This window comes from Taudactylus pleione, unplaced genomic scaffold, assembly GCF_031769625.1.
Source record: "Taudactylus pleione unplaced genomic scaffold, aTauple2 ptg000191l, whole genome shotgun sequence".
Taxonomy (NCBI): domain Eukaryota; kingdom Metazoa; phylum Chordata; class Amphibia; order Anura; family Myobatrachidae; genus Taudactylus; species Taudactylus pleione.
Window position 1 is genome coordinate 3,473,494 of NW_028284593.1, and position 27,737 is coordinate 3,501,230.

At 48.3% G+C, this 27,737-nt stretch overlaps 1 protein-coding gene across 5 annotated transcripts in view; it reads left to right on the forward strand.

Moving 5' to 3' along the window:
- The window catches only part of TANGO2 (transport and golgi organization 2 homolog), a 207,626-nt gene that overhangs the window by 68,056 nt on the left and 111,833 nt on the right, over positions 1-27,737 (forward strand). Inside the window, exons 1-2 of one of the 5 annotated variants that reach the window (XM_088476712.1) lie at positions 13,663-13,850; positions 21,537-21,662. The exons of 2 other annotated variants lie outside the window; for them this stretch is intronic. The gene's annotated coding sequence lies outside the window, so the exon portion shown is untranslated. Of the gene's footprint in view, positions 1-13,662; positions 13,851-21,536; positions 21,663-27,737 lie in introns of those variants that run through there. 2 more of the 5 variants (XM_088476713.1, XM_088476715.1) reach the window with 2 other exon arrangements.

Consider the following 27,737-nt stretch of genomic DNA (forward strand, 5'->3'; position numbering starts at 1 on the left):
CCTAACCTCCCCTTCCCCACCGCCTAGACCTAAGTCCCCCAGGGGGGTGCCTAACCCTAACCCTCCCTCCCGCTAGCCTAACCCTAACCTCCCGGGGGGGTGCCTAACCCTAAGTCCTCCCCGGGAGCCCTAAACCTAACCCTCCCCCCCCATAGCTGTCCGCTGCGGTGCCCCGCATCTGCATGATTGAGATGCCGTGCCCCCGACGCCGCTCAAATGACAGGCGTCTAGATTTAGATGCCTGTCATTCGTCCCTAGTCGGGATAACAATGTCTGGAATCCGGCGGTCGGCATTCCGTCCGCCGGCTTCCTGAACGTATACCCACTACACGACATCGTTATCGTTCATTAATTGTGCAGTAATTATGCTGACAACGACCAGCGATGCGCACTCCCGCTGGTCTTTGTCGGCATCTGTCATCGCCTGAACATGCAGGCCAACCTGACGAGATAGTCAGGTTGTGTATATTCGGGATGAGGGAGGGTGTCTGCTCTGAACGACATATTGTTTAGTGTGGGCACATTATCCACTGCACAGTATGATGAACGATTGCACGATTACAATGTTGTAATCGTACAGTCGTTCTACACTTGTGGAGTGTATATGCACCTTTACATGCACTCATTTTAAAGGTGAACAGAGCACTTGATTAATATTGAGATTATGTGCTTATACAGTGTACACTATATATTATTTCCTTCTTGCCTGTTATTTCTATCCCAAGGAGATGCCTCTATTTTTTATTGTCTTACCTGTAGAAGGAAGTGGGACATCCTTCTACTCCCTATAGAGCACTGACCTATAACCAAGAATTTCTAACTCCTTGATTCCTATTGATAGAGAAATGTGGGTCATACCTTCTAGACATATAACGCAAGTAAGTGTGGTATTCACAACTTAAGCAAATAAACAAGCAGTATAGGTCTAAACACAGCAAATCCAGGTGCAGGCAGAGAAAGCATAAACAGAGCAGGCTAAGGTCAGGGAGCAGAGGGTACAGTGTGATCTCAAACCATACTTGCTTAGTTTAAAAAATATATATATATTTCAGGGAGATTGTAAGTCCAACACCTTTGTCTATACTGATCCACCCAAGGGACATGGCTAGCTGTATTCGCAGGTACATTTAGTGCAACCCTTGTGCATGTCAAGCACTACTAGGTGGAACCTTTAATATGTGCAGAATGCTGCTAGGGAGGGTTTGTCTATTGGTGACATGGCCAGGGTTGTAGAGAGCTGACCCGCGGCGGGGGAAGGGGCATGGCCTAATCTTTGGAGGAGTGACCATGCTCTCTTAGGGGGAAAAAAAAAACCTTTTTGCAGCGGCGCGAAGCAGCACTGTGCGCTGGAAAGGGGGTGCTATGAGCCCCTCAGCCCAGTGCAAATCCACAGGCAGAGGAGGGCTGGGCTGCTGACAGGTAAGAGGCGGCGAACCTGGTAGCGGGAATTCAATAGTTGCTAGCCATCGAATGCAGCATTCCAATGGCCAGGGGCTCCAAGCAGTGGCGGATTCAGTGGGGAGGGAGGGGCGATTGGAGCGATCACCCCCCCCAGCACAGCCAGTCCTTGATCATCTCTCTCCTCCTGCACTGAACACAGGCTGTGTGCCCGCCCCTCCCCTTAACTGTACACTCCTCCTACGAGTCAGCCTGCTGTGTGCATGATGAGAGGCTGTGCTGTGATCACAGGTGGTGGGTTATGGTGCATAGTTACACACTAGACGATATGCTCCCTGAGCGATATCGTCTAGTGTGTCCCCGGCAGGGTGTGCTTAATGTCGTTCACACTCGCTGAACGATATCATTAACGATATCGTTCAGCGCCGGGCTCTCTCCCCCATTCCCCAACATGCAGCAACCTAACGACATGGTCAGGTTGGCCTGCATGTTATCCCGATGAACGATGATGACGAACGACCCGCGGGAACGCGCGTTGTCGTTATCGTTCATCATGTTTGTGTAAAAAATGGACGATAAAGTGGACGACTGAACAATAACGATATCGTTATCGTTCAGTTGTCCACTTTAATCGCCCAGTGTGTACCCACCATTAAGTGCGAGAGCTGCAGTATCCTGTAAGTCATTCCTGTGTGCAGCGGGCTCCCAGCCTAGTGGCAAAGGGCACATACTGTAGCTCTTGCATCCTGTCCTCTCTCTCCCTCCCATCCACAAACATAGTACTGCCTAAGGAACTGCCTGCACATGTCCTGGAGGATGGGTACCTGCAGTGTACCAGTGACAGGCAGCTCTGCTGTCATCATTGCTCCCCAACTGTAGACTCTGACTTTGTATACATGCATTTAATACACTTTGCATTATACAGTACACACACAGTGAATACATAAACATTGTATATAAAATGTAATAATCATGTGGCCACAAAAAACTCTGTAGGGGAGGAGTTGGGACCAGAAAGGGGAGGTGCCAGTACAAGAAAGAGGAGGAGTCCGAATTCATTATTAGAAGAACCGTCTAGATCCGCCACTTGCTCCAAGAGGGAGGGGAGTGGGTACTATTTATTCGGTCCCCGGCTTCTTGGATCGTGAGCAGCAGGATAACAGATGCCCGCATCTATTCAGAGTGGTAGGGGGAGCCTGGGGCCCCCACAGTGACATGAACTGGGCCATGAGGCTCTGCCCCATTCACAATGGCTCTACCCCCTTTTCGGCTCTCCTCTTGACTGCCTCGCTGTAACACACTGGACTTCAGCAGCCTCCCCACCTGTGCTGGGCATGTCGGAGCCGGACTGTATGTATGCTCCTTCACTCCAGCGCACCAATGCTATACTACAGTGAGAACACACACAGTATACAGTGACGTGCGGTAAGGACAATAGCTGGGAAGGCACACATGTATAAAAGCACAGTTTTTATATCAATACTTTGGAGCATGACAGGGAATATGATAGGGGAGGAAGTATGACAGGCTACCCTGACACCACGTCCCTGACAGTATGTATGTATGTTGCTCCGGGTCATACCCCCAGTCACGCCCTGAATTCCGCCCCCTGCATCTGCACTGGAAACAGGGTTATTTGCGCATACACCAGCCACATAAAGTTTTTACCAACAAATTATTTTGATGATGGTTAATTACCATCGCATCGATAGTTTGAATGGTGGAAGCCCAGCCATTATTTTATGGTGGGCTTCCGATGTCCATCCCTACCCCAAAACATTGCTGTGCCTCTGCCATTGATAGCAGAGAATCGGATCTCCTACATCGATGGTAAAACCAGGGCCGGATTAACGTTTGAAGTGGTCCTTATGGAGGCCCCAAATAAAATTGTTAATAAGATACAGTATGCTTGTGATGCTATTAAAAAGTATAATCAGGAAACACAGAACACAGAAACCTTAGTTCACATTATGCCATAGTCAGGGCCAGTGCAAGGTTTCTGGGCGCCCTAGGCATCATTTCACCAACCTCCCCTGCTCACTCCAATTCATATTATGCCACACACCAGTCTCCCCAGTTAAATAAAATGCCACACAACAGTGTCCCAAATTCATAATATACTATATAGAATATTACACACAGGAGTGTGCCAAAATCATAATATGCCACACAGCTGTGCCACAAATACATTATATGCCACTCAGTCATGAATTATGCCATTCTTTTTTTGTGTGTGTACTCAGCGGCGCCCTCCAGTGGCCAGCGCCCTTAGGCGGCTGCCTAAGGTTGCCTAATGGTAGCAATGGCCCTGGCCATAGAGACCTTCCTTCCCCCCTTCCCACAGACTAGTGATGTAGCTATATGTAAAGGCCCCGATTACACTGTTGTTGCCCTACCTCTAAAAGGCTAATGGCATATAATAAAAACGTTTGCAGATTTTTACCTAAATTACCTAGGTGTAATGGTCTTTTTCCAAAGAGGAGGGTAATAAAGTTGCAAGACATGCAACACATCTGCATGCGCAGATGTGCGAACATCTCTCGGAGCGAACGAGCGGCCGCTTACGAGCGGCTCTGAATCAGGCCCTGACACACCACAATGATCCAGGATAAGATAACAATCCCTGTTGCTATTTGTGATGCTTAGGCCCTTATTCACTACAATACACATTTCAAATGCGGTTATAGTGTGATATTTTCGCCTAAGGTCAAATTTAGGAAATCTCCTCGCACAGGGAGAATGTGAATGAGCATGCGCCCCCTCCCCCTGCTGCCTGTCTTCCCCAGGTCTCTGATTCTGCAGCCCGGCTCCCTGCCTCCCATGCTCCCACTTAGACTGCCCTGGAACCCTTGCTGCTGCGGCTATGCTGAAGCCCCCTGCCGCCTGCACTTTGCTGTATCTCAGCTGATAGCAGTCATCTGCTGATCGCCGGTCCAGGTTTTTTTTTTACTATTTTTTTATATACTGTCAGGTGCATAAATATTGGGACATTGACAGAATTTTCATATTTTGGCCTCTATTCACCACCACAATGGCTTTGAAATGAAACAAACAAGATATGCTTTAACTGCAGACTTTCAGATTTCATTTGAGCGTAATTACATCCAAATCAGGTGAACGGTGTAGGAATTACAACGGTTTCTATATGTGCCTCCCACTTTTTAAGGGGCCAAAAGTAATGGGACTATCAACTCAAAAGCTATTTTATGGACAGGTGTTAGCTATTCCCTTGTTATTTCATTATCAATTAAGCAGGTAAAAGGTCTGGAGTTGATTCTAGGTGTGACATTTGCATTTGGAATCAGTTACTGTCGACTCTCAATATGAGATCCAAAGAGCTGCCACTATCAGTGAAGCAAGCCATCATTAGGCTGAAAAATCAAAACAAACCCATCAGAGAGATAGCAAAAACATTAGGTGTGGCTAAATCAATTGTTTGGAACATACTTAAAAAGAAAGAACGCACCGGAGAGCTCAGCAACACCAAAAGACCCGGAAGACCACGGAAAACAACTGTGGTAGATGACAGAAGAATTATTTCCCTGGTGAAGAAAAACCCCTTCACAACAGTTGGCCAAATCAAGAACACTCTCCAGGAGGTAGGTGTATATGTGTCAAAGTCACAATCAAGCGAAGACTTCACAAGAGTGAATATAGAGGGTTCACTACAAGATGTAAACCATTGGTGAGCCACAAAAACAGGAAGACCAGATTAGAGTTTTCCAAACAACATCTAAAAAAGCCATTACAGTTCTGGAACAACATCCTATGGACAGATGAGACAAAGATCAACTTGTACCAGAGTGATGGGAAGAGAAGAGTATGGAGAAGGAAAGGAACTGCTCGTGATCCAAAACATACCACCTCATCAGTGAAGCATGGTGGTGGTAGTGTCATGGCGTGGGCATGTATGGCTGCCAATGGAACTGGTTCCCTTGTATTTATTGATGATGTGACTGCTGACAAAAGCAGCAGAATTAATTCTGAAGTGTTTCGGGCAATATTATATGCTCATATTCAGTCAAATGCTTCAGAACTCATTGGACAGCGCTTCACAGTGCAGATGGCGAATGACCCGAAGCATACTGCAAAAGCAACCAAAGAGTTTTTTAAGGCTAAAAAGTGGAATGTTATGCAATGGCCAAGTCAATCCCCTGACCTGAATCTGATTGAGCATGCATTTCACTTGATGAAGACAAAACTGAAGGGAAAACGCCCCAAGAACAAGCAGGAACTGAAGACATTTGCAGTAGAGGCCTGGCAGAGCATCACCATGGATGAAACCCAGCGTCTGGTGATGACTATGCGTTTCAGACTTCAGGCTGTAGTTGCCTGCAAAGGATTTGCAACAAAGTATTAAAAAGTGAAAGTTAGATTTAGGATTGTTTAGTTTGTCCCATTACTTTTGGACCCTTAAAAAGTGGGAGGCACATATAGAAACCGTTGTAATTCCTACAGCTGATTTGGATGTAATTACCCTCAAATTAAATTTGAAAGTCTGCAGTTAAAGCACATATTGTTTATTTCATTTCAAAGCCATTGTGGTGGTGAATAGAGGCCAAAATATGAAAATTCTGTCAATGTCCCAATATTTATGCACCTGACTGTATATGTATATAGTGATCAGCTTGTGGTCTATGTAGACCCTGTCAGAGTTCAGCCGGGGATCGGCCGTCCCTTACCGTCCCGCCGGCTTCCTCTGACTTCCCAGGCAGTCGGGCGGCTCGTGCGGTGACGTGGGAGGTGCTGAGCATTCTCCCTGATGCTGTGTCCCGGGCGGCCTGGTGCACGGGGATTGGAGTCCCTGTCATGGGCGCCGCCATGACACTTCCTGCTCTGACTGCTTTTCCTCCCCTGACAGTCTGGCCGGTCAGCTGACGCTGTGGACCAATCAGTGGGCTTCTAGGGGTATATTTCCGGCTCCTGTGTATCAGGTAGTTGCCTGAACAACCATTGTCGCTGCTAGTGTTACTAGTGGTCTCTCGTTCCAGGTTCCCTTGCTTCCAGTGATCTATTCCTGTGTACAGCTAGATCGTCCATCTCACCAGTGCTTTACCACCTCAGCCTGTGTGCAGCTATATCATTCATCTCATCAGTGCTTTACCATCTCTGCCTGTGTGCAGCTATTCCATTCATCTCATCAGTGCTTTACCATCTCAGCCTGTGTACATCTATATCATTCATCTCACCAGTGCTTTACCACCTCAGCCTGTGTGCAGCTATATCATTCATCTCACAGTGCTTTACCACCTCAGCCTGTGTGCAGCTATATTGTCAGTGCGTTATCACCTCGCCTGTGTGCAGTATACCTCTATTCCACCAGTGCGTCACCACCGCCACCTGTGTGCAGTATACTATCCATTTCACCAGTGCTTTACCATCACAGCCTGTGTAGTTATACGTACCCACCTCTCCAGCGTCATAATCTCTGGCTGGCTCCAGTACCACAACCCACCTCGTTACTGGACTCTGTGGTCCCTACCTACGTGTTACAGTATTGCATCATGGTGCACTCTTTCTAACCGGCAACCCGGTAGAGTGTGTCCGCAGTGCACACTTCCTTGTACCTCAAGTACAGTGTCCCTATGTGCCCCTTACTGGCACAGACCCTTTGGGCCACGAGTGTTCATTTCTCCTTTTTCCCGCAGGCTTTGGTCACCTAGTCAAAGGACCGCGATCTGCTTACGAGGTGCAGCTCAAGCCCATATCCCGATTGGTGGGGTCACTGGCGAACACCATCTCGTGGGTTAGAATCCGCCAAAGACCAAGACCCGTGGATGCGGAGGTCGTACATTCAGGCTCCTCGCTTCCGTTTCCTCCCGCAGCCTCTGGCCTCAGCTTCCAGAAAACCGCCTCCCACCGTGACAGTTTGTTCAGGCCCAATGGAAGCTACGGGCTCCCCAGGTACTGGGAATCTCCAGGAGCTAACGGCTCGCATGGATAACCAAGAGGCGGCACAGCAACATGTGGCCCAGTACCTACAGGAATTATCTGGTGAGCTCCTGTCTATTCAGAACACTCTGGCTACTATGTCTCATGCTCCACCTTCTGTCGCTCCTACGGTTTCTCCGGTATTACCTTCGGGGGTCGTTCCTTAAAAATTCCGTTTGCAGTTGGCTACTCCCTTGAGGTTCGATGGTACGCCTCAACGATGTCGTGGTTTCATAAACCAGTGTGAGATCCAGTTCGAATGCCTACCCCAGAATTTCCCTACCTCCCGGTCTAAGGTGGCCTATGTAATTTCGTTACTAACCGGGGCAGCTCTAGATACGAGTGGATCTGCTCGTTCCCACAAGGGGGAGACCCACTCCCCCTTGTGGGAACGAGCAGATCCACTCGTATCTAGATATGAAGAGTTCGTGGCAGCTTTCAAAAGGATATTCGATGAACCCGGTCCGTCGGGCAATATGTGGTACAATTTCAAACCCTGGCGTCCGAACTAAAATGGAACGAGGAAGCACTGAAGGCAGCCTTCCTACATGGCTTATCTGAGAGGATGAAGGATGAATTGGCATCCAGGGATTTACCTCCCGCCTTCTCGGATGTTATATCCCTCTATATAAAGATTGACCTTCGCCATAGAGAGCGGTGGGGAAATAGGGGGCATGGAGATCGTCCTCGGGATCGCCCAGCCTTGGGAGGTAATGCCCCTCCTTCCTTCCTTAGCAGTGAGTAGCCGATGCAAATTAACAGATCCCGGTTAAGTACCGCCGAACGGAACCAGCGTTTTCAAAATAAATTGTGCTGATATTGTGCTGCTCCGGAGCACATATTAAGGAACTGTCCGGTATTGGCGGGAAACGCGAAACCCTAATTGATGTTGGGAGCATGCAATTGGGGGTTATTTCTGACTCCTCCCAAATAAATGACAGTTTATTGCCTGTGTCGCTTTCCTACCAGTCCAGGACAAGGAAGGTTAAAGCCCTTGTGGATTCTGTGGCAGCTGGCAGTTTCATTTCTAAGTCACTGGTTCAGACCCTAGGCATTCCGGTGGTTCCATTGCCAAACAGGTTACTGCTCTCAGGTGTAGATGGCAAAACCTTGCTAGGAAGATCTATTTCCTCTAAAACCCTGAGAGTGTTCCTCCAGATTGGATGTCTGCACCAGGAGACAATTTAATTTTTTGTTCTTCCCGACTCAGCCTATGAACTAGTTTTAGGCCTCCCCTGGCTACAAAAGCACAACCCTACGTTTGAGTGGTCCAGTATGCAGATTTTATCGTGGGTCCAAGTTGTTTCCATGGATGTCTCGTCCAAGTACTCCCTGTCCGCACTAATATGGTGTCCTCCAGTGGAAATATAAGCTTCCCCCGTCTGACAAGCCCAAGTGTTCTTCTGTTCCCGGTCTACCAGCAGCTTATCAAGATTTTGCCAATGTATTCTGCGAACAGGCTGCGGATAAACTTCCACCTCATCGTTCCTGGGACTGTGGTATTGAGCTCCTGCCAGGGAAGAACCCTCCTCGGGGTCGAACCTACCCATTATCAGTTCCTGAAACAGCCGCTATGGCGGCATATATAAAAGAAAATCTAGCTAAGGGGTTTATCCGGCCCTCCACTTCTCCAGCAGGGGCAGGGGGTTTTTTTGTTAGCAAGAAAGACGGCGGGCTTCGGCCTTGTATTGACTACCGTGGTCTCAACCAGATTACTGTAAAGAATCGATATCTGCCTCTGATTCTGGAGCTTTTTGATAAAGTTCGTGGGGCCTCTTTGTTCACCAAACTTGATCTGCGGGGTGCGTATAATTTAATTCGTATTAAAGCTGGAGATGAGTGGAAGACCGCTTTTAACACCAGAGACGGCCACTTCGAATATCTCGTAATGCCCTTCGGACTCTGCAACGCCCCAGCGATATTTCAAGGTTACGTGAATGAGATTTTCCGGGATGTTCTCTACAGTTTTGTTATAGTCTATTTGGATGATATTCTAATTTTTTCCAAGAATTTGCAGGATCATCGCCAGCATGTCCGCAAAGTCTTGTCCCGCCTCCGGAAGCATCACCTTTATGGAAAAATATCCAAGTGCCTTTTCGAACAAACCGCGGTACCCTTCCTAGGGCACATAATTTCTGGAAAGACCCTCCGGATGGATCCGGAGAAGTTAAAAGCCATTTCTGACTGGCCGTTACCCAAATCCTTGCTACTCAACGCTTTTTGGGTTTTTTCAAATTATTACCGGCGGTTTATACCAAATTTCTCTACACTAGTGTCACCTATCACAAATCTCACAAAGAAGGGGGCCAATCCCATTCGCTGGCCAAATACTGCCATCCAAGCCTTCCAAAAATTAAAAGAAGCCTTCTCCACTGCACCTATCCTATGCCAACCCCAATTGGACAAACCATTCACAGTTGAGGTAGATGCTTCTTCAGTAGGGGTAGGGGCAGTACTGTCTCAAATCTGAAGTGATGGAAAGTACCATCCCTGTGGGTATTTTTCTCGTAAGTTTTCCATTGCCGAAAAGAACTACGGAATTGGTGACCAGGAACTACTAGCTATGCGGTTAGCTTTAATGGAATGGCGGCATTTGTTGGAAGGAGCCAACTTTCCAGTTACCGTGATCACGGATCATAAAAACTTAATCTACCTCCAAACGGCTCACCGTCTAAATGCTACACACAGGCCCGTTGGTCCTTGTTCTTTTCAAGATTTAATTTAACTTCAATTTCGTCCTGGCAGTCTAAACAGAAAAGCTGACGCCCTCTCACGGTCTTTCTTGTCCAGCACTCAGGAAGAGGATCATCAACTTTCCCGACCAATTTTAGATCCTGTAGTCTTCGCCTCTACTCAGATTTGACTCCTTCCCCAGGGAAAATTTTTGTGACCCCAGAACTACGGGGAAAATTACTAACTTGGGCTCATAGCTCTCTGTTTGCTGGCCATTCTGGCATCCTCAAGACTTACTAGTTTCTTCAGTGTTCATATTGGTGGCCCACAATGAAAGGGGATATTTGAGAATTTATTCTTTCATGTGTAAAATGCGCTCAGCATAAAACTCCTCGCAAGAAGGCAGCAGGTCTCCTGCGACCCCTGTCCATTCCTAATACGCCTTGGACCCATATATCCATGGATTTCATCTCTGAACTACCATGCTCCCAAGGATACAATACCATATGGGTAGTTGTGGATCGCTTTTCTAAGATGGCACACTTTATTCCATTAATCGGTCTCCCTTCTGCTCCGCAGTTGGCAAGAGTCTTTATTAAGGAAATATTTAGGTTGCATGGACTTCCTAAAGAGATCATTTCCGACCATGGAGTTCAATTCGTAGCTAAATTTTGGAGAGCCTTATGTAGCACTTGTGGAACCAAGTTAAAATTTTCTTCAGCCTACCATCCACAAACTAATGGGCAAACCAAAAGAGTTAACCAAGAGCTGGAGACTTTCATAAGACTCTTCGTTTCCTCCTCACAAGATAACTGGCTGGATCTATTACCTTGGGCAGAATTTTCACATAACTTCAAATATCACACTTCCTCCAAAGCCACTCCTTTTTTTATGGTGTTTGGGAGACATCCTCGAGTCCCAGATTTTCAAAATTTGCCTACTGTAGAGGTTCATGCAGTTTCTAAATTGGTGGAGTCCTTCGTGACCATTTGGAAGAGGGTTCATTCTTCTCTGAAGCAGTCGTTCAAGAACTACAAAAACTTTGCAGATAGACGACGTGTCGCTGTCCCACTGCTGAGAGTTGGAGATAAAGTCTGGGTATCCTCCAGGAACTTCCGTTTGAGAGTACCTAGTATGAAGCTAGCTCCGCGCTTCATTGGTCCTTACCGTATTCGCAAGGTCATCAACACGGTCGCGTATAAGTTGTAACTCCCTCCTCAACTAAGAATATCCAATACCTTTCATATTTCTTTACTGCGTCCTCTAGTGCTGAATCGTTTTCAAACTTCTGCTCCCAAGTTACCTCAAGTGCAAACTTCTCAAGGTACAGAGTTCGAGGTAGGGAGGATTTTGGACTCTCGATTTACCCAATCTAACAAACTCCAGTATCTCATTGACTGGAAAGGGTAAGGTCCGGAAGAAAGGGCATGGATCAGGGCCACAGACGTTCACGCGCCTCAAATGGTTCGAGCCTTCAATACCAGATTTCCTGGTAAACCTGGTGGGTGTCCGGTGTCCACCCTGAAAGGGGGGGTACTGTCAGAGTTCAGGCGGGGATCGGCCGTCCCTTACCGTCCCGCCGGCTTCCTCTGACTTCCCGGGCAGTCGGGCGGCTCGTGTGGCGACGTGGGAGGTGCTGAGCATTCTCCCTGATGCTGTGTCCCGGGCGGCCTGGTGCACAGGGATCGGAGTCCCTGTCATGGGCGCCGCCATGACACTTCCTGCTCTGACTGCTTTTCCTCCCCTGACAGTCTGGCCGGTCAGCTGACGCTGTGGACCAATCAGTGGGCTTCCAGGGGTATATTTCCGGCTCCTGTGTATCAGGTAGTTGCCTGAACAACCATTGTCGCTGCTAGTGTTACTAGTGGTCTCTCGTTCCAGGTTCCCTTGCTTCCAGTGATCTATTCCTGTGTACAGCTACTGTAGATCGTCCATCTCACCAGTGCTTTACCACCACAGCCTGTGTGCCGCTATATAATTCATCTCATCAGTGCTTTACCATCTCTGCCTGTGTGCAGCTATTCCATTCATCTCATCAGTGCTTTACCATCTCAGCCTGTGAGCAGCTGTATCATTCATTTCATCAGTGCTTTACCATCTCAGCCTGTGTACAGCTATATCATTCATCTCACCAGTGCTTTACCACCTCAGCCTGTGTGCAGCTATATCATTCATCTCACCAGTGTTTTACCACCTCAGCCTGTGTGCAGCTATATTGTCAGTGTGTTATCACCTTGCCTGTGTGCAGTATACCTCTATTCCACCAGTGCGTTACCACCGCCACCTGTGTGCAGTATACTATCCATTTCACCAGTGCTTTACCATCACAGCCTGTGTAGTTATACGTACCCACCTCTCCAGCGTCATAATCTCTGGCTGGCTCCAGTACCACAACCCACCTCGTTACTGGACTCTGTGGTCCCTACCTACGTGTTACAATATTGCACCGTGGTGCACTCTTTCTAACCGGCAACCCGGTAGAGTGTGTCCGCAGTGCACACTTCCTTATACCTCAAGTACAGTGTCCCTACGTGCCCCTTACTGGCACAGACCCTTTGGGCCACGAGTGTTCGTTTCTCCTTTTTCCCGCAGGCTTTGGTCACCTAGTCAAAGGACCGCGACCTGCTTACGAGGTGCAGCTCAAGCCCATATCCCGATTGGTGGGGTCACTGGCGAACACCATCTCGTGGGTTAGATTCCGCACCTTTGACTAGGTCTCGCCAACGACCAAGACCCATGGATGCGGAGGTCCCTCAGGCCCCTCGCCTCCGTTTCCTCCCGCAGCCTCTGGCCTCAGCTTCCAGAAAACCGCCTACCAGCGTGACAGACCCACAAAGGTGATCACTGGGGCCGGCTCCCAGCTCTGCTCCCCTGTCAGAGCGGAGCAGGAGTCGAGGAACCGTGGGAAAACCCTGATAATCAGGGGCATATCTATAATGGGTGCAGGGTGTGCGGTGCGGGGCCCCTGTGTCCAGGGTGGCCCTGCACCGCACACCCTGCACTCATAGTATTACTTACCTCTAAGGAGTCCCACGTCAGCGCGGGGGTCTGGCACTGTAAAAACGACTGGAAAATGGCCGCCACAGCCATTTTCCCGGTGACCTGTGCATGCTCTATAGACTCAGGGCGCACTCTAGTGCCCAGAGTCTATAACTCCGGCGCAGGCCACACACAGCTCAGTGCACTACTGGCAACCGGACAGAGAGGAGGGGGCCCGTGTCGGAGACTGCACACGGGCCCCCTCCTCTCTAGAAACGCCCCTGCTGATAATACCATCTGAAGATAAGTGTTATTATCACAGGTCTTTTCCTGGTATTATTTTTAGTAAATCTGGGCAGATCACATTTTTCATTACAAGAATGGGAAATGCATCTGTTTACTAAAAATATGCGTACTGAAGTGATTGGAGTAGTTTCTCACAAAAACTACTCCAATTGCCCTTTAATACATTTGTGATATCAAAATAATGTTCCTGTTAACTTCATGCATGCTCTTACTGTATAAGACTTTTAAGCATTGACTTTAGACGCCCATAATCTTTATTTCCCGTGCAAAACAAAGCCAAGCTCATCAACTCAAAGACAAAGTAACCTGCTGTTTCCCCAGCTAAGCTATGATAAGCAGCAGCAGCAGCAGCCAATGCTACTAGCAGCTCAACTCCTCCCCTATTCCTTGCTGTGCTGGAGGCTGCAGAGAGCAGAGCCCCAATTGGTGTTCGGCAGGTCTGGCTGGCGATTTGCTGTGACCGGACCAGGTGGGCGGCTCTGCCTGCAGCAGGGAAGTGCTTTGTAGCTGCTATATCGCCTCTCGTCTTCCGGGACAGCATTCCCCAATGTACCGGATAGAAGGTATGTCTGCTGCAAGACCCCTGCACATCAGCAGCCTCGTAGCCCACCATGTCCCCTGATTTCTTTGTTTTCTGTAGCATCCTTGCTCACACCCCCATCATATATGGCTCTCCTGTTAAATAGACTTGTCCTCAGATTGTAAACATATGTAATTAATTGCAATAATCGTATAAGTGTCCCAGAACGTTATGGATCCTGCTACCGCTGCATTACACACTTTTTAAAGAAAACGATCTAAATAGTTCAGATCCGTATATTTAAAAAAATAAAATATGTTCCAAAATAAGCTGTTTGTCCTGTAATACGGTTGTGCTTCTTAATACAATGTTTAGTCCATTTATTTTCCTATGAACATTCAACACCTCTGATTGTAATACATAACAAATTAACTAGTAACAGATTCAGTTATATGTTACCTTCTTGTTTTAAGATATGTTTTTTTTTTTATTATGAACAGAAAAATACTGGTGCATCTTTTATTCCCACAGAATCTTACAGACCGTTTTTTTTTCTTAATAAATGATATGTTCCAGTGAGCTATGTTATGAAATCTAAAATGTACATTAACTATCTTTTGTACTCTTGCTAGAACATGTCAAAAACAGAAGCCTACTAGGACAATGCATTTGTGACGTGCTAAGCTGAATTGCCAGTATTATTTTGCAATGGGGGATAGTAACAGAGGAAATACATGTTAGTGGTCTGCTTGGTACTACATGACCCTATCATATCAGCCTTCTCATGTCCTTTCACCTAAAGTCACTTAAGGAACTAGTTACAGTTCAAATTGACTTTCAGAAGCAGGATTGGCTCAAAAGTAAGACTAGTGAGGAAGTTCGATGTCCTGTATTCAGCCCCTTGGCCTATTTCCTTGACTTTGTGTGTTCATATGATATCATGGAAATTATTAGTTCTATTGTATCTTTTAAAGACGATTAGCTGGAACTTACTGGAGTGACTCTGCCCTGATAGTTGCAGAGCATTTTTTTTTAAAATTTGACAGGGTATCTGCATGCTGAAGGGGAGATGGAAAGCGGGAAAGCAGAGACGTTTCAATTTATCTAGCACAGGGGCCTATTCTTCATCGAAGACGGTATGGCCTCCGATGATTTAGTATTGATCTCGCTGCAAGGGATACTTAAGCATCCAACTCGCAGCGGGGGATAAATTACATTGGAGCGATTCATCATTGCTCCGGTGCAGGGACAGCTGCTCTGAAAAACAGCTGTCCCCTCGGTTTGTATCGCAGCTACAGAAGTAGCTGCTTTACTTACCTCCTTCCCGTCGGCTCGGCTACGCATGCGCGGTCACACATGTGCACAGCCACCGGGGAGTCTGTGAGAAGGCGGCGGAGGGATCAGGTTGGATCACTCTTTGTATCCCCGGAACTCCTTCCCATAGGAAGGAGTGGGGCTACGAGAGCAAGCGTTGTCTGAAGATAGCGCTTGTTCTCGGCAGCAAACCCCGAAAACTTTGTTTGCTGAATATCAGGGGGTTCAATCGGACCACTGATGATGAATGGCCCGGTAAGTAAAATATGCGGAAACTAGTGTTTCCGCATGGTTACCGGGACATTTATCGATGATTAATAGGCCCCAATGTCTTTGAAATGACAGTTAAAAGGTGATTGGTTACTTTGACGAACTACTCCATTTTATCTCTCTCCAAGGGGGCGATTCATTTAGCCATGGGGTTTTAGCTCCTGGGTAAAGTGCCCATAACTATTCAGCTGTTTCTACTTCAGGGTCCATAGGGTATCCACAGGATACCTTGGGGTATAAGTGTGACGTCAGTCATCGGGCACCATAGAGTTAAGCTTTCAGCCTCCCAGGATGCACTAGGGTCCCCCTCCTATACCCCGCCCCCCGCCAAGGCACCCCAGTTTAGTTTGGTGCCCGGCCGGAGTCGGGTGCACCTGTTGGAGTGGGGGCTAAGAAGAGCCCCTGAAGCTTTTCTGCATGCAGCTGTGGCTGCACATCTGGTTGTACAGCATGGACAGTCAGTCCTGACGTCCATGCTGTCTTCCCTACACCCATGCCGGTACCAGAACGCCGGTACCGATCCGGGGATGCTGGTGAGCATCTGGGGTCACAGCTAGCGGTGACCCCAGATGTTCCGGACCATGGCCGGATTCAAGGGGGACAGCAAGGTAAGCAGCGGGGTCCCGCGGTGGGTCCCCGCTTTTACATGGTCCAGAGTCCCCAGGCAGGGGGCTCCCTGGGGTCTGGCTGCAGCGTGGAACCAGGTAAGAACCTGCTCTTCCACTACCCCTCTGGGACAGCGGACCGCAGCAGAGCGGTAGTGCTGCGGCGTCCCAGGGGTTAAATGCATGCCAGGGGAGCGCGCCTTCCCTGTCTCTCAGCTGGCGCCTCCCCCGCTGCACACAGCCCTCTCTGCACTCTGCCGACTGGCCCTGTGGAAGCGCTCCTCCCCAGGCCAGCCTCCTCTCTGCTCCTCGGCGGCCATCTTCCTGAATGCATGGTGAACGCTGCTGGAAGCCTGGAAGGAAGCATCTTGGTCTGGGTCCCCCCGCATACCTCTCCTCCACTGTGGTCAGGTCTGTGTATGCAGCGCTGTGTCCTACCAGGCCCTGTGTCTGTGTAGTTGAGTGATCAGCGCTGGTTAGTGCAGGAATTGATTTTCTTTGCATTGTATGTGACTGTGCTAGCGGTGCTGCCTGTATCTTCTATTCTGACTGTCAGCTTTATTACTGTCCCTGTTCTTTCTGCTAAGCCCTTGTGGTGCGGTGCTGCAGGGTGGTCTCTCACCTCTTTAAAATACAATTGGTGAGAGGGGTCACATACTTAGTACCATCATGTCTGAAAGTGATTTTCCTCTCCGGTTACAGTGTACTACGTGTAAAATACCTTTAGCGGAGGGGGAGGGTAGCGCGGAGGGCCTCTGCCGGCAGTGTTTGTCAATGGCGCGGCCTCTTACGGTTACAGCACCGGTACAGGAGCCGCTCTGGGCTTGTTTCGCTCAGGCGCTTACAACCTTAGTGGGCCAGTTAGCTCCGCAGCCCGCGTTTACACAGATGGGTTTGTCCCAGCAGTCAGTGGTGTCGTCACCCATGCAGGGTTTCCCAAGACAATTGGTGGTACCCCGCAGTCTCCCTATTTCCCCTCTCCTGGTTTCTCAGGAGCCGGCGTGGGTTAACTCCCTGACGAGTTCTGTACAGCACTTGTCGGATATGTTGCAGGGGGAGACTGTGATGCGGCCACATAAACGGCCGGTGGCGTCTCTGTCGGCTCCTTATGAGGATGACGAAGGGACGTCTGATGATGGGGAGATTCTGGATCCTTACGATCAGGAACCTTTCCATACTAAGGACGCTGACGCTAGGTCCAAGGTATATATTCCTGGACTTATTCGGGCAGTCCGCACATCCTTGGTGATTGAGGACGAAGTTCCCCCAGCTGCTAAATCCAAGTATGCCTTTTTTAAGGATGTCAAGGGTGACGCCACAGTCTTTCCTCTTTCGGGTCAGTTAATGGACCATTTAGAGGAGGCGTGGAAACAGCCTGGCAAGCGATACCAGCCGCAGAGGCGCCTGGCGGTGGCTTATCCGTTCGCGGATAATTATTTTGCTAAGTGGGAATCCCCTCCACAGGTGGATTCTCATGTGACACGTCTTGTCCGTAGTGCCACATTGCCGATGCCATCCATGTCCTCCCTTAAGGATGCTACGGACCGCAAGGTGGAGATGTGCCTGAAGTCCGCTTATTCCCTTGCGGGGGGGGGGGGGGGGCAGCGCGGCTGGCTATGGCCATTTGCTGGGTTACCAGAGCGATGGAGCGCTGGGCGGATTCATTGGAGGCGTCCTTTGATTCCGACTGTCCGGCCGAACAAACGGAGTTAATTGGTAATCTCCGTGATTCGGCCACTTATATCAACGAGGCGGCCTTAGACATTAGTACACTGGTGTCTCGAATTTCTTCAGCAGCGGTGGCTGCTCGTCGCACCTTGTGGTTGCGATCCTGGAAGGCGGACGCTGACTCCAAAAAGGGTTTGGAGGCGTTGCCCTTTAACGGCGAAGAACTCTTCGGTCCAGATCTGGACAAGATTGTGGCCACGCTGGCGGCAGCCAAATCGGCATGTCTCCCGTCGGCCGCGGCTCCTTCTGGTTCAGGACCATCGTCCTTTCGGTCTTATAGGGCCCAGGGCAGGCCCAAACCACAGTCTTTTCCCCGACAGGCTGGCCCCAAAAAATCGGCCAAGCCCCGGAAGCAGGCATGGAGTACCAGACGTCCGGCCCCTAAGCCTGATGACAAGCCTGCGGTCTGACGGTCCGGGCCTCCCGTTGGGGGATCCCAAAGTGGAAGGCCGCCTGCTGCAGTTTGCCCGGTGTTGGTCGGTCACCACAACAGACACTTGGGTTCTCGAGGTGGTCTCCCACGGGTACGCCCTCTCTTTCCGGCACAGACCCCCGGCTCGATTCTTCACCACGGGTCTACCATCAGACCGGAACAAGGCCACGGAGCTGCGGAAGGTCTTGCACACTATGCTCCAGGCTGGAGTTATAGTGCCTGTTCCATTCTCCCAGAGGGGCCAGGGTTTCTATTCAAATCTTTTTTTGGTGCAGAAATCCAATGGGTCGTATCGTCCGATTCTCAACCTCAAAGCTCTCAACAAGTCTTTGCGGGTGCCGAAGTTTCGGATGGAGACCCTACGGTCCATCATTCTGGCGCTGGAACCTGGGTACTACATGGTGTCATTGGACATACAGGACGCTTACCTGCATGTCCCTATTCTTTTGCGCCATCAACAGTTCCTCAGGTTTGCAATCCGCAGCGACCACTTTCAGTTTTGGACGTTACCTTTTGGCCTGGCGACAGCACCGCGTGTGTTCACCAAGGTGATGGCGGTCATGGCGGCTTCTCTGCGGCTGCAGGGAGTCCGCATGTTGCCGTACTTGGACGACCTTCTATTAGTGGCAGGATCTCCAGAGCTCCTTCTATGCCACTTGGACCTGACCATTGCGCTACTGCAACGGCACGGCTGGTTAATCAACTGGCAGAAGTCCACTCTAATCCCATCTCGGCGGATTCTGCACCTCGGAGCCTTATTGGACTCGGGACAGCAAAGGATCTTTGTGACGGAGGAAAAGATCTCTGCTTTACAGTCGAGGGTGCGCAGTTGTCTGCACAGTCGCCGGGTGTCTCTACACTCGGCGATGAGGTTACTGGGCTCCATGGTGTTGGTGTTCGACATGGTGGAATATGCCCAGTTTCACTCCAGACCTCTGCAGCACCTGATCCTGTCCAAGTGGAACGAGCTGCCTCAGTCTCTAAAATCCCAGACGATAGTGCTCACCCCGGAGGTTCGCCTGTCCCTTGCCTGGTGGTTGCAGACGACCCATCTCAGCAAGGGACGTCCGTTCTGGGTACCAAATTGGGTCCTGTTGACAACGGACGCCAGTCTTCGGGGCTGGGGAGCAGTTTCGGGTCCACACTTGTTCCAGGGCCGGTGGACGCCGACAGAAGCGGAGCTTCCAATAAATATCTTGGAACTCCTTGCGGTCTTCAATGCTCTCCAGCAGGCACATCGGGTTCTCCAGGGTCGTCCGGAGCAGGTCCAGTCGGACACCGCTACCACCGTGGCCTACATAAACAGGCAAGGAGGAACCCGAAGTCGGGCGGCTCTCGTAGAGGTGTCTCGGATCCTGGTGTGGGCGGAGCGCAATTTTCCGGCCATATCAGCGGTCTTCATCCCGGGAGTGCTAAATTGGGAGGCGGACTTTCTAAGTCGCCAGGACGTTCATCCGGGGGAATGGTCCCTGCACCCGGACGTTTTTCAACTGCTGGTGGACAGGTGGGGTCTTCCAGAGATCGACCTCATGGCGTCCCGGCACAACAACAAGTTGCCGGTGTACGGGTCTCGCACAAGAGACGAAGAGGCGTCTCTGGTGGATGCTCTGTCCGTCCGGTGGACGTTCCGGTTCGCATACCTGTTTCCTCCGGTTTCCCTTCTTCCACGGGTAATCTGGAAATTCAAACAGGAAGGAGGGACGCTCCTGTTGATAGCTCCCGCGTGCCCCAGACGGCACTGGTTCTCAGACCTTCAGGGTCTGTCCGTGGACATTCCTCTGCAGTTTGCTGCTACGACCGAACCTTCTGTCACAGGGTCCTTGTCTTCACCCGGACCTGGCTCGGCTGTCTTTGACGGCGTGGCTGTTGAGACAGCCATGTTGAGGTCCAGGGGGTTTTCCAGCTCTGTGGTGCATACCATGTTGCGAGCTCGGAAACCGTTGTCCGCGAGGATATACCATCGCGTGTGGCATACGTTCTTCCAATGGTGTCGACCGAGAGGTTATGCACCGCGTGAGTTTCGTCTGTCTAGGATACTTGCCTTCCTACAAGCGGGACTAGATCATGGGCTTCCCCTTGCCTCTTTGAAGGTACAGGTTTCGGCCCTGTCTGTCTGGTTTCACCGTAGGATTGCTACAATCCCGGATGTGCGCACCTTTATGCAAGGTGTTCTCCGCATTCAGCCGCCCTTTGTTCCACCTGTGGCGCCTTGGGATTTGGCTGTGGTCCTGAGGGCTCTCCAGGGACCGCCGTTTGAACCACTGGGCTCAGTGGATCTTAAATGGCTAACAGCTAAGACTGTTTTCCTTCTGGCCATAGCTTCGGCCAGACGTGTTTCTGATTTAGGGGCTCTCTCTTGTAGACCCCCTTTCTTGATTTTTCATGGGAACAGGGCAGTGCTCCGCACTCGGCCTGAATTTCTTCCCAAAGTTGTTTCCCAGTTTCATGTTAACGAGGAAATAGTTGTTCCGGCCTTTAACTCACCTGGTCTTTCAGTGGGTGAGGCCACTTTGAATGTTGTGCGGGCCTCAAGGACTTATGTTGACCGCACTTCTTCGTTTAGGAAGTCGGACGCCTTGTTTGTCCTCTATGGCTTCCGTAAAAAGGGTTGGCCTGCTTCAAAGCAAACTTTGGCAGCCTGGATCCGTATGGCTATTTCTGAAGCTTATCTTCATGAAGGTCTGCCGGGTTCCTCCTTCTTTGAAGGCTCATTCCACTAGGTCTGTGGGTCCTTCGAGGGCAGCTCGACGTGGTGCCTCTGCAGTCCAGATCTGCAGGGCTGCTACGTGGTCCTCTGTCCATACCTTCGTGAGGTATTACAGGTTTGACACCTTCGCCTCTCAGGATGCTTCCTTCGGGCGGCGGATTCTCCTTTCAGCACAGGAGCGTCCCCACCCTTAAAGGATACTGCTTTGGGACATCCCCAAGGTATACTGTGGATACCCTATGGACCCTGAAGTAGAAAATATGAGAGATGGTAAGAACTTACCTTTGTTATCTCTATTTCTACGAAGTCCATAGGGTTCCACAGGACTCCCGCCCTGTCGCACCTGTGCTGCAGATGGGCTTTGGTCTGGTCACCGGTTTTCCCGTCTCCCTCTGGTGAGAATGTGATTCTTGTGTGTATCCAGATCTTCTTTCTCTCTCTTCCTTCTCCTCCTCCGGCCTATGGCTTGGTAACTAACTGAGGTGCCTTGGCTCGGGGGCGGGGTATAGGAGGGGGACCCTAGTGCATCCTGGGAGGCTGAAAGCTTAACTCTATGGTGCCCGATGACTGACGTCACACCTATACCCCAAGGTGTCCTGTGGAACCCTATGGACTTCGTAGAAATAGAGATAACAAGGGTAAGTTCTTACCATATCTCATATTTTCCCGCAGTAAGCCTGCAACTAACGTGCAGTAGCCATAGCTCCTGGGTGCTGGATACAGGATTCCGACGCTAAGGCTCCTGGTGTGCGCAATCCTGACGCTGTCTTCCCGAGTGGGTCACAATCCCGACAGGAGGTGAGTTGGGAAATCTGTGGTAATTGCACCCTTGGGGCTAGTTGTTGGCAATAATTGAATATCTCTGGGAGCTAAATATACTGTGGAAAGTACTGCGGCTAATTGAATTGCCTCTTCGAGGCTTGATACATCTGCTCTCAAATTTCCAAACTGTGCAGCTGCTTTTATTATTTGAATAAGTTTAGTCTCTGCAACATTTGTTTGTCATATTAGTGTGTTTATAATGAGTTTATTGATGTGTTTTTTTTTTCAGTGTATCTCTATGCCACATTTTGCATTGTATATAAAACAAGGTAACCACAATATTGCTAGGGGCTCATACAAACAGATGCTAGTACAGTAGTATGCTTGCTCTGAGATCACCAGCGCGGTAATTGAGTTTAACGGAATTTCTTTTCACGTGTGATTTCATTACATAAAAGATGATTGGTTATTTTGCAGACTTAAGGCGGGTACACACTAGACGATATGTCACCTGATCTGGTGGATCGGGCCGACATATCGTCCACATCGACCAGTGTGTACTGGAAATGCGCGCTCCTGTGGGGTCTTTCATCGCATCGGCAGATCGAGCCTACATCCTGCTCAATCTGTCATTTGATGAACGACCCCATGCTTGGGGATACGGCTGGTGAACGACATATCGTGCGGTCATTCACCAAATCGTGTAGTGTCAAACGACCACACGATATATGTCATCTGTCGCATTATTGGTTGGCCGGGTACACACATCATGTAATGTGTACCCGGCACTACCTTTTGATTATGGTTTGTAAATTACCATCAGTGATGATATTCTGGGGCTGATTCTGAATCAAACACGTACAAATTCAGGCGATTCTTCCGGAATTCAGTGCTAAATAATTCTGTGATTGCGTATGCGTCAAATCAGACTTATGGATAGAGTTTGCTACTGTATATGGACAGCATGCACTGTCGGCAAACCATACTATCCATGATATGGGTGTTTAACTGAGTGGTGACTCGATCGCCTGGAACTTATCCATCTCATGGGAGTGTCAGGGGTGTGTCGGGCAACTTCAGCACTCATTCACAGTGTGCGGTTGGAGATGGGACGTCTGTTTCAGAAGGATCTTTTGCACCCAGTATGGGGTGGGTGTAAGTCAAGTTACTTATGGTGATAACTGAGATGTTAACAGTGGACGGGATTAGCTTCCACATTCATTCGCATGCATTTTAGTATACACAGTTGGATATTTGCATTAGCATAATGTAGTAAGCTGACATCCAAGGCCAGATAGAAAAGCGGCTACGAATGCGTCTAACTCAGAATCGGCTGCTCTGTGAGCAGTAAGGAGATCTGAGCTACTATCTTTTAGCATCCATATGTACTATCTTGTCTCATAATAATAGTTGCTGATGGGGAGACTGTGCTTGACAGCTGGTAGAAGCAAAGGGCCCAATTCAAATATGTACTCAAACCCAATGCTTTGCGTACAAGTCCGATTGTTAGAGATCTGTACATGTACAGGATCTGCACTGCACATGTGCAGGTCTCTATCTGCGAGTACACTCGCAGTGTCCCTAAGCTGCACTATGAATGACATGCTGCGGCGGTTTAGGGAGTAGGTGGGGCTGGCCAGCACTCTGAGAGTGCAGAGGTCAGAATCTATGTCATCTGATGCAGATTTTCTGGCCCTGGCTGAGCAGTTCCCGTTGCCCATTCTGAGTAAGCTGGCAATGACTGTAGCCATCAAAACTGATAGGCGCGATGGTGATTCGATGCTGTTAAGGGGTGTCTTTTGTCCTCAGACGCCTCATGCAGAAGGCAACGATGAGAATAGCGTACAATTCTGTATCAGGTCCTATAAGTGCAGTGAAGTACCAGCTCATTGGTGGCAGTTCAATTCCTAGTAATGGCCACGAGTTGCCAGCCTTTTGACCCTTTCTTTGGCGACCATGCAGAATTTCCTTCACAAACCATAGAGGTGCACAGGGCGATAAGCATTGTTGCTGCTCTGTAGCATCACTGAGAATTGAATTTCCCCCTCAATGAGTGTAGATTTCATACTTTGTGGATAGAAATGAACAAGATTCATGTATGTGTGAGGGTTGTTATCCTTTGTATAACGGCGATGAATTAAACAGAACATTTATGCACTGGTAACACTCTCTTCCCTATTGAGAACTACACACACTGGGGTCATTTACACGCCTGACGGCTTCAAACATGGGATGTGACTCTGTGCAATAAGCATGTGTGTAACATACATGAACAACTATGTTTTCACATAATCTTCTCCCAGCTGCTGGTGCTGGGGTAAAAGACGTTGCAGCACTGGTTGGTGGTGAGTACTTTGAAACTGTTTGGGTCTCTGACATGTCACACAGGGGATGTTGGAAGTTTGGTAAAAATAACATTTATGCTAGAGTTAAGTTTTCTATTAGTACCTTATTTAAACTGAATTAAAAATCTTATATATTTTGAACTTTTCTTGTCATTTATTTTTTGACATTTTTATTTAGCTCAATGAATTAGCTGCAGCTACCAAATTAGTCCATGATCTATAATATGGGTTCATGAGCCAGCAGGAGTCAGCAAGTAAGTTAATGAGAAAGTGGAATCAAAGGTAATGCCCAGGCAATGATCTTGGTGAACTGAGGAAATGGTGTTTTTGTTAATGGTACCAGAGAAAAATGGGGAGAGGTGATAAGAGAAAGTTGAAGACAATGAGCTTAGGCTTAGACATGTTAAGCTTGAGAGGGGGCCTAGGACTGGGCCTTGAACAACCCTTATAGGGAGAGAAGGAGTGACGGTTATGACAAAGAAGGATTGGTTAGAAAGATAGGCAAAAACCAGGAGAGAGCTCTGACACTGAAGAGTCTGTGTACTAAGCAGTTGAGAGAGGTAAAGGGCCAGCCTATTAGCTCCTAACTGTCATTTTTTCAAACACAGCCTGTAAAGTGTCAGAAGCTGATCGGTTGGTATTTTATCTCTTTTCACTGCTTTGTACATAAACCCCTAAAGCTGCTGCAGGGAACAAAGAAGTGGATGGTCGACTGTGAAAGTCTGCAAGAGAGGCCAAGAAGGATGAGGACATATACATTTTCCTTGGTTTTATTGGAGCTGAGGTCATTGGTAACTAGGGTCAGGGTGGTTTTTGTAGAGTGGAGTGGGCGAAAGCTGTATTGGAGGTAGTTAGCTGATAGAAGGGTGGATACTTTAGATAAGCCTGTTGAGTTGAGATGAAGGGAAGGAGACAAATTGGATGGTAGTTTGATAGAGAGTTGGGGTCGAGAGAGTGTTTTTAGAGGATGGGAGACACAATGGCATGTTTGAAGTGAATGCCAGAATAGAGGGAAAGATTGAAAAGATGGGTGAGCTGCAGGCAGACATTGGGGGAAAGAGCAGAGAAGGTGGGAAAGGATGGGATAAGTGGATGGGTGAGAATCCGAGAGAAGAGCATAAGTTTCCTCTGCAGTGCTGGAGAGGAAGGAGAGGATAGGAAAAGGAGTTTTCCTCCCTCATACAACAGGAAGAATGCGCTGCAGCACCAGTTAGCTGGTATAGTATAGAGTCATACACGTAAACATTTTTTTTTTGCCTTGAAATAATGTTACTTTGGTACAGGGCCTAAAAATATATTGTTACCACATAACATAAATTGTAGTCAATAAAATGGGCTGTTTTTGGAGGATTATTGCAATTAGGCTATTTAAGAAGGTACTGCAGTAGAAATAATAGATATTTGCAGCACTCCTTATCTAAATATTTACAACAGCAGTTCTCAGTTTCATATAGCGACAGCAATTATGCCCCATTTACCAAACTTTACATGGCATCAGCCTATGTAGCCTATTTGCTACTATGTCCACCGAGTGGTTAATCAGGCCCTCAGCACTGGATTTACCTTGAAGCCTGTAAAAGCCTTGTTGAACGTCCCACTCGCTTTTGTATACAAATCCCAAGACAAACTGATTTCCCACATTTGCAGTGCCGCTAAAACCCTCATAGTTGGGCATTGGAAAAATCACTGCCCACCTTCGATGGCTGCCCTGGTGGCTAAATTAAATATTTTGTTCACATGGAATTTATTACCAGGTTACAAAAAAACTTGATTGCTGAATGCCACACAATTTGGTCTCCATGGGGAAATTCAATTCAGTGCGCTGTTGATAGCGTTGGAAGGGAGCTCCCGGAGTTATTCAATCCAGCACGCTGTTTAGTCCGACTGAAGTGAAGTCGGAGAATGCCGGTTCTCGCGACTTAACCTGGGTGTTTAGTCACGAGAACTGGCGCTCTCCGACTAAAGTGGGGCAGCGAGACTGTTAGTGCCAAGGTATGCCAGAATACAGTTTTTCAGCCAGCACTTTAGTTGGATATCTCCTCAGGGTGCGAGAAGAAATAGTTTAGTTCCCCTAAGAGCTCTGAATTGAATAGCTCCCATAAACCGTATGCACTCCCATAAAATGCCGTTCGCATAATTAGGCACGCCTGCGTTCGGATCTCCACTCCCCCGTTTTCAAGCACCTTCCCCTGTTACCACCCACAGACTCCTCAATCTGTCAGTCAAACTACCGACCTGGCTGTGTTCTAGGAGAGAGAAATTTCTGATCGTAGCGGCTAGTTTGCGCACTCATTGCGAACTTTACGCATGCGCAGTATAGCGAACATCAGTGGCGTACGACCATGCGGCCGCTTCGACCGACTCTGAATGAGGTCCTATGTGCTCTGTATACTGACTTGCTATCTGTACTTCTTTTTGTCCTTCCCAATAAAATTAATTTGTTTAAAAAAAAATAATTTATTTATTATTTATATTTTGGAGTCTAGTTTGAAGGATCACTTCTGATAACTAATGGTGGGTACACACTGGGCGATATTACTGAGCGACTGCACGATTACGACATTGTAATTGTGCAATCGCTCAGTAATCGTGCACAAATCGTGCACTTTTATGTCGGAAACAACTAGCGATGCGCACTCCCGCTGGTCGTTTCCGACATTGTCCATCGCCTGAACATGCAGCACAATCTGATGACCTCGTCAGGTTGCTGCATGTTGGGGAATGGGGGAGAGAGCCCGGCGCTGAACGATATCGTTAATGATATCGTTCAGTGGCTGTGCTCAATGTCATGAACGACATTGAGCACACCCTGCCGGGGACACACTACATGATATCGCTCAGGGAGCATATTGTCTAGTGTGTATGCACCATAACACTTGCACATGTGCAGCCCAGTGGCTGCGCAATAAGCAAGCCATGTCAGAACCTGGAAGCAAAGTGATAACGTAGTGTTCACAGTAGGTGCAGGGTGCTGATCAGTGAGGAGGGCATATTTACATTTTGAAGTACAATATTTTAAACATGATGTATCGCTACAGTACCTTGCACCTAGAGTGAACTCTGTCAGCTATTTGAAGCCTTTGCCAGGATGAGTTCTTATTGGATCCGGAGTCCTGGCGCCTCTCCCATAATATTGCAGCACCTGTCTTTGTTTTCAAATGGGAAAGCAAAGGTCATGGTCTAATGTCCATTTGATCCAGTTTGTTATAATCCGTGTCGGACAAGTTCAAGTTGTAAAACTGCAATATTTTTCGACAGCCCCTACTGCAGGTGCAGTGCGTTAATTTGCAGATTGGCAGAAAAGCCGTGTCCTACGCTCCCTCCCCTGTATTGTGCATTACAGGGAGACTGAATGAAAGGACCTCAGAAATAAGAGCAAGAGAAAAGCTTCCTATGTTGGATCATAATTACTTAGCCAAGGTTGTTATTTAATCAATTCCTGATTACAATGAAGTTCATTGTGGCTGGAAATTGAAAGTCTTTCAGTGTATATAATTTGAATATCGTTCTCTTCTACACTAAGTGACCTATTATTAGATTTTAATGAGTTTCTGTGATATAAATATTGGTTTTTCCATTTAATTTTTTTTTTTTTTTTACCATTTTGTTCAATGTAGAATAGTGTGTGTTACCTTCATTCAAAACATGAATGGTTTGAGCCTGTGTAATCTAGCAATATAAATGTGACTTTTTTTATTTTTTATTCTTTAATGATTTTATTTGCATTTTTCCTTTCCTAGATCATCCTAGACCCCTTTAACTATGT